The following is a 7,256-nucleotide window of genomic DNA, read 5'->3' as shown; positions in this document are numbered from 1 at the left end:
GCCCAGGAGTGGAATTGCTGGGTCATATGTTTGTTCCGTGTGTGTGTGTGAATCATTTTATAGTCACCTGGCAAAAAAATTTATAGAAAATCACAATTTAGAAGAAACCTTTGAATTCTTATTTTCAGTATTATTAGAGATGAAGAGAATTAGATATAAAAAAATTTTTAAAGGATCCTCATCACTTTTTTTTAAATTGAAGTATAGTTGATTTACAATATCATGTTAGTTTCAGATGTTCAGCACAGCAATTCAGATATATATATATGTATGCATATATATATATATACACATACATACATATATATATATATATGTTCTTTTTCAAATTCTTTTTCCTTATAGGTTATTACAAAATACTGAGTAGAGTTCCCTGTGCTAAACAGTTCTGCTGGTTATCTATTTTTATATAGTAGTGTGTATATGTTACTCCCAACTTCCTAATTTATCCCTCCTGCTGCCGCTGCCTTCCCCTTTCATAACCATGTTTATTTTCTATGTCTGCTCATCACTTCTTTTAAAATTACATAAAGACACATCAACTGCAACCTCCTGAAACATATTTTGCTCTAAAGAGTAATCTACACTTGTTGAGATTGATCTGTTCAATCCGTTACATCACTGAGAGGGCAGTGGGCAGCTAGTCCAGGCTTCCACTACTGTGTGACCTCATTCCTCTGCTTTGTTTCCAGATAAGTTTCCTGCCTGGTTATGAACTGTTTCCTTGCAGTTGGCTTGAATCCCGAACCTCAGCTTCTGCCTATGAAGTAAATATTTTGCTTCTGATTTTATCTTTTCTCCATGTGTGAACTTTGAATGCAGACTTTTTCCTATAATCGTGACCTGAATACAGAATTGTCATCATTCTATTCCAAATATACCCTGACCACACTTCTGCCTATGTACCTTGAATTATTTGGCATTATGAACAGCATTTAGTGTAGCATTTTCCCCTTTCTTCCTTGGGGAATAAAAGAGAGGTTGGGTTATGAACCAAATTTATTTAACTAATTGATTCTATTTGAGGTGGTATCATACAGTGTTAAGTGTGAGTAAAATAACTAAAGAGGTGGTGATCGGGTGGTGGCAGGAAGCTATTTAGTTCCTAGGAAAGTACACTTATTATGTAGAAAAAGAGAAAAGATAGTTTTATTCATATTATGTCAAATGAATGAGTCAAAATGAAACATAATGGATTTTCTGGGTTATATACAGTCACACTGATATAATAATGGTTTCCCCACTCCCACCCTGAAACTTTGCAGGATTTAACAATGGAAAGGCTTTTAAGTTTTACTATTAGAAAATTCTATGGTCATTGTTAACAGTCTTATGTTAATTTAGAACCTTTTTGAGTTTCCAGAAATCAAGGCAGTGTTAATAGGTAACAGCTATCCTCTGACAGCTTCTTGAAAACACTGCCATCCGTTTATAATTGCTTTATCAAAATTATTAATTACATAATTTCCTATCTGTTCTTTCCAGTTTAAATAAAAGTGAAAATTTCCATAGCATCAATTTTTTTTTTTTTTTTTTTTTTTGCGGTATGCGGGCCTCTCACTGCTGTGGCCTCTCCCGTTGCGGCTCCGGACGCGCAGGCTCAGCGGCCATGGCTCACAGGCCCAGCCGCTCCGCAGCATGTGGGATCTTCCCGGACTGGGGCACGAACCCGTGTCCTCTGCATCGGCAGGCGGACTCTCAACCACTGCGCCACCAGGGAAGCCCCATAGCATCAATTTTGGTAAGTGAATCCAGAGCCAAACAAGAACAGACTCCATGAAATCTGAATAATACTTTTTATTCAGACAACTTGTTTAAGGAGTTCATTCTTGAGCGTTCTGCTTTTTACCTTAAACATTTAAAAATTAATATTGGCCTGTTTTGGTAAGAAAGAAGCCAAAGGGTTAGTGATTAACCTTAGAAATTTTGTTCACCATTCTCTGAGTCAAATTCAGTAATAAAAAATACTAGTGTAGGCAATTTATTTCTTCACGTGTCTAGTAATTTTTTATCATATACTGACATGGTGGATGATAAGATGACGAGACTCTGAATTCTAATATCTTCCTCTGAAGAGTGTTGATTTTTGTTCTGGCAGGCAATTATATTATTGGAGAATCATCCTGATCTTCTAGAGTCTTGGTTTTAGGTTTTTTTAGTATGAATCTGTTTAGGTTTTGTCCTAGAGCCTATTCCTCTCTAGGAACTTGATCTTTACTCATAAGGCCTGGCCCTTCTTGAGTTCAAGGTGTTTACTAAGTTCCTGTGACTTTTATGGTGTGAGGTAAGTGTCTAAATTAATGATTTTGTATGTGGATATCCAATTTTCCCAGCAATATATGTGGAAAAGGCTATCCTTTCCCCATTAGATCGCCATGGGATCTTTGTCAAAGATCAACTGAACATGAGGGTAAGGGTTTATTTCCAGACTCAAAATTGTGTTTCATTTTTTCCATATGCTTATCCTTATGCCACATTCTCTTAATTGTTGTAGCTTTATATTATGTATTGAAATCAGGTAGTATTAGCCCTCTAATTTTGATCTTCTTTTCTTTTTTTTTGCATTACGCGGGCCTCTCACCGTTGTGGCCTCTCCCGCTGCGGAGCACAGGCTCTGGACGCACAGGCTCAGAGGCCATGGCTCACGGGCCCAGCCGCTCCACGGCACGTGGGATCTTCCCGGACCGGGGCACGAACCCGTGTCCCCTGCATTGGTAGGCAGACTCTCAACCACTGCGCCACCAGGGAAGCCCTGAAGGCATATATTTTGGATATTAACCCCTTATTGTATATATCATTTGCAAATATCTTCTTTCATTGAGTAGGTTGCCTTTTGCTTTGTTGATTGTTTTATCTGCTGTGCAAAAGCTTTTTAGTTTGATGTAGTCCCATTTGTTTATTTTTGCTTTTGTTTCCCTTGCCTGAGGAGACATATCCAAAGAAACATTGTTAAGACTGATGTCAAAGAGCATACTGCCTGTGTTTTCTTCTAGGAGTTTTATGGTTTCAGATCTACATTTAAGTCTTTAATCCATTTTGATTTTTTTTTTTTTTTGGCTGTGTTGGGTCTTCGTTGCTGTGCATGGGCTTCCTCTAGTTGCAGCATGCGGGGGCTACTCTTTGTTGCAGTGCACGGGCTTCTCATTGCGGTGGCTTCTCTTGTTGCGGAGCATGGGCTCTAGGTGCACGGGCTTCAGTAGTTGTGGCGCACAGGCTTAGTTGCTCTGTGGCATGTGGGATCTTCTAGGACCAGGGATCCAACCTGTGTCCCCTGCATTGGCAGGCGGATTCTTAACCACTACACCCCCCGGGAAGTCCTTGAATTTATTTTTATATGTGGTGTAAGAAAGTGGTCCAGTTTTCCCAACACCAGTTATTGAAGAGTCTGTCTTTTCCCCATTGTATATTCCTGGCTCCTTTGTTCTAAATTAATTGACCACATAAGCATGGGTTTATTTCTGGGCTCTCTATTCTGTTCCATTTATCTATGTATATGTTTTTATGCCAATACCATACATTTTTGACTACTGTAGTTTTGTGGTATCGTTTGAAATCAGGGAGCATGGTACCTCAGTTTTGTTCTTTTTTCTTAAAATTGCTCTGGCTATTTGCGTCTTTTGGGTTCCCTACAAATCTTAGGGCCATTTGTTCCACTTCTGTGAAAAATGCCTTTGATATTTTGATGGGGTTTGCATTGAATCTGTAGATGCTTTGGGAAGAGTGGACATTTAAACAGTATTCATTCTTCCAGTCCATGAGCATGTTATATCTTTCCATTTATTTGTGTTGTCTTCAATTTCTTTCTTCAGTGTTGTATAGTTTTCAAAGTACAGGTCTTTCACCTCCTTGGTTATTTTATTCCTATGTATTTTATTCTTTTTGATGCAGTTGTAAATGGATTGCTTTCTTAATTTCTCTTTCTCATAGTTCATTATTAGTGTATAGAAATGCAACAGATTTCTGTATATTGATTTTGTATCCTGCACCTTTACTGAATTCATTTATTCTAATAATTTTTTGGTCAAGTGCTTAGGGATGTCTATATATACTATCATGTCATCAGCCTATAGTGAGTTTTACTTCTTCCTTTCCAATTTGGGTTTCTTTTATTTCTTTCTCTTGTCTGCCATGGCTAGGAATTCCAATATGATGTTGAAAAAAGTGGTGATAATGGGCATCCCTGTTTTGTTCCTAATCTTAGAGGTAAAGTTTTCAGCTTTTTACCATTGAGTTATGTTAGTTGTGTGTTTGTCACATGTAGCCTTTATTATGTTGAGGTATATTCTCTTTATACCAACTTTGTTGAGAGTTTTTATCATAACTGGATACCAAATTTTGTCAGGTGCTTTTTCTGCATCTATTGAGATGATCATATGATTTTTATCCTTTGTTTTGTTTATATGGTGTTTTGATTTGTGGCTGTGGAATCATCCTTCCATCCTGGAATAAATCTCACCAAATTATACCATCTCCTTATAAAAGGTTATGTGTTTCACACAGAGCCATGCATTTGGTGTTGGAGAGGGTGTGGAGAAAAGGGAACCCTCCTACACTGTTGGTGGGAATGTAAATTGGTGCAGCCACTATGGAGAACAGTATGGAGGTTCCTGAAAAAACTAAAAGTAGAGTTGCCATATGATCCTGCAAATCCACTGTTGGGCATATATCCAGACAAAACTATAATTCGAAAAGATACATGCACCCCAATGTTCATAGCAGCAATATTTACAATAGCCAAGATGTGGAAACAACCTAAATGTCCATTGACAGAAGAATGGATAAAGATGTGGTACATATATACAATGGAATGTTACTCAGCCATAAGAAAGAATGAAATAATGCCATTTACAGCAACATGGATGGATAGACCTAGAGATTATTATACTAAGTGAAGTAAGTCAGAAAGAGAAAGATATCACTTACATGTGGAATCTAAAATATGACACAAATGAACTTATCTATGAAACAGAAACAGACTCACAAACATAGAGAACAGACTTGTGATTGCCAAGGGGGAGGAGGGTGGGAGAAGGTTGGATTGGTAGTTTGGGACTAGCACATGCAAACAAACTACTGTATATAGAATGGATAAACAACAAGGTCCTATTGTATAGCACAGGGAACTATAGTCAACATCCTGTAATAAACCATAATGGAAAAGAAAAATACAATCAGAGGAAAAAAAAAAGCGCCATGTATTTGGAAAGATGTAGTGATAAAAAATGCAACAATCCCAGAAAGGAATCTGCTTAAAAGACCACATTCTATAAAAGGTGTTGTATTTCTGGTCTGCTTATTCTAGGTACCAGAGCTTAACTAAAATTATTAATTGGTTCCATCTGTAACAGTACCTAAGGATTCTGAAAATTTGGATCTTATGAAAGCAATTTTTAAAATAATTGACAATGGCTAAACCCATCCTGTCGTCTTGGGTTTGCTCTCTGACTGCAGTTGCTTACGTTGTTACTTTAAGTAACAGTGCTTATCAAACTGCTTTCCAAAGTTTTGGAAACTCCTTCCATGTTTTGCAAGTTACTCATGAACATTGCTGACTATGGGAAATAGCTTCTTTTTTTATATATAATTTTTTTTTAGATGTTGGGGGTAGGAGTTTATTAATTTATTTTTGCAGTGTTGGGTCTTCGTTTCTGTGCGAGGGCTTTCTCTAGTTGTGGCAAGCGGGGGCCACGCTTCATCGTGGTGCGCAGGCCTCATCGTGGCCTCTCTTGTTGCGGAGCACAGGCTCCAGACGCGCAGGCTCAGTAGTTGTGGCGCACGGGCTCACTTGCTCTGCGGCATGTGGGATCTTCCCAGACCAGGGCTCGAACCCCTGTCCCCTAGCATTAGCAGGCAGCTTCTCAACCACTGCACCACCAGGGAAGCCCGGGAAATAGCTTCTTTTTGTTTGGTGCTGCATCTTTGTTTTCTCTGTGCATCCCGCTCAGCTGCCTCAGTATTCTGCCTTTGACAATGATGAAGGGAGAGCCTAACAGGCTTGACAAGATAAGGAACTTCCACGTTGATTCCAAACTGAACATAAATACCACATTGCATGGGAATATCCATGTGAGTTGGGTCGGACTGACCTACTCATCTTCCAGAATGGGGACTGGGACACAGGACTGGCATATTAGGGCTTTTCTTGGGACTTTTGCTGGAACCATTGGGGGAGACGAGTTCTTATTCTTAGGATTCCTAGATTTAGAGATACTGGTGGTCATCCCTGCATAAAGAAAGTTTGTGGGAAACAAAAGTAGTACAGAGGAAAGCAGTGGTTAAGAGACAAAGAAAAAGAGATTTCTAATTAGATTTTTAATCCCTTCATCTATTTCTGAAGCTAAATGTCTCAGTTATGTGATCCAGTGATCCTCTACCTCCCCTTTTAAAATCATGCTTCACTCCTCTATAAACAATTGTGCCTAAATTACTGATCTAGCTCTGGTATATTCTATGTAAAGCTTTCAAGTACTTCTCTTTTACTATTTACATGTATTAATGCCTAAATATTTCGTGATCACTGTTGTGTACCACAAATTACACACACTTATTGAATATAAAAGAAATGAATTAACAGTTAATACTTATAAATATGTCCTATTATATGTGGCCATCTGTTTTCTGTGATAATCTGAAAATTATAACCAGCAGTTCCAGAATAGGCACCTAGTCAAAAAAAACCCCAAAATAACAAATGAGTAAATAAATGATTGCAGAGGGAAAGAAAACATATCTTATATCTGGTAGGATGGGCATTCTCTGATTGACAGCTGCTTTTACGTTAGAAATCATCCAGTTTATTACAGGTCCACAGTCCTTTTCCCGGAAACCCAAGGAGTCAGATTTTTAAAGCCAGAATTCCTCAGCTCCTCCAAGCTCCTTTCTTTGGTCTAGTCATTTGGATTTCTGCTGTTTGAGGACTTCCTCAAACACTTGTTGATGCTGATATGTCTGTTCATTATTTGAACGTGGAGCGCTTAAAAGCTGATCAGAAGCATATACCACCACCACCACCTTGGGTATATCAACTTGAAGGACTTTATTGTTGAACTGACCTCTTTTTAGGGCCCAAATTTCCAGTGTATATGTCTTTTCTCCTGGGAAGGAACGACATTTCCCCTGCTCGAGGTGAAATGAACTTATCTTAGAGTGTTTTGGACGTTGGCAGGGGAAGGAGACTGCAGTTATCATGGTTCAGCATGACTGGCGGGTGGCAGGAAGGGTCCTGGTGGCTTAACTGCTCTTTACACAAAAACTTT

This window comes from Phocoena sinus, chromosome 10, assembly GCF_008692025.1.
Source record: "Phocoena sinus isolate mPhoSin1 chromosome 10, mPhoSin1.pri, whole genome shotgun sequence".
In the NCBI taxonomy this organism is placed as follows: Eukaryota; Metazoa; Chordata; class Mammalia; order Artiodactyla; family Phocoenidae; genus Phocoena; species Phocoena sinus.
Note: the sequence above shows the minus strand (reverse complement) of the source record.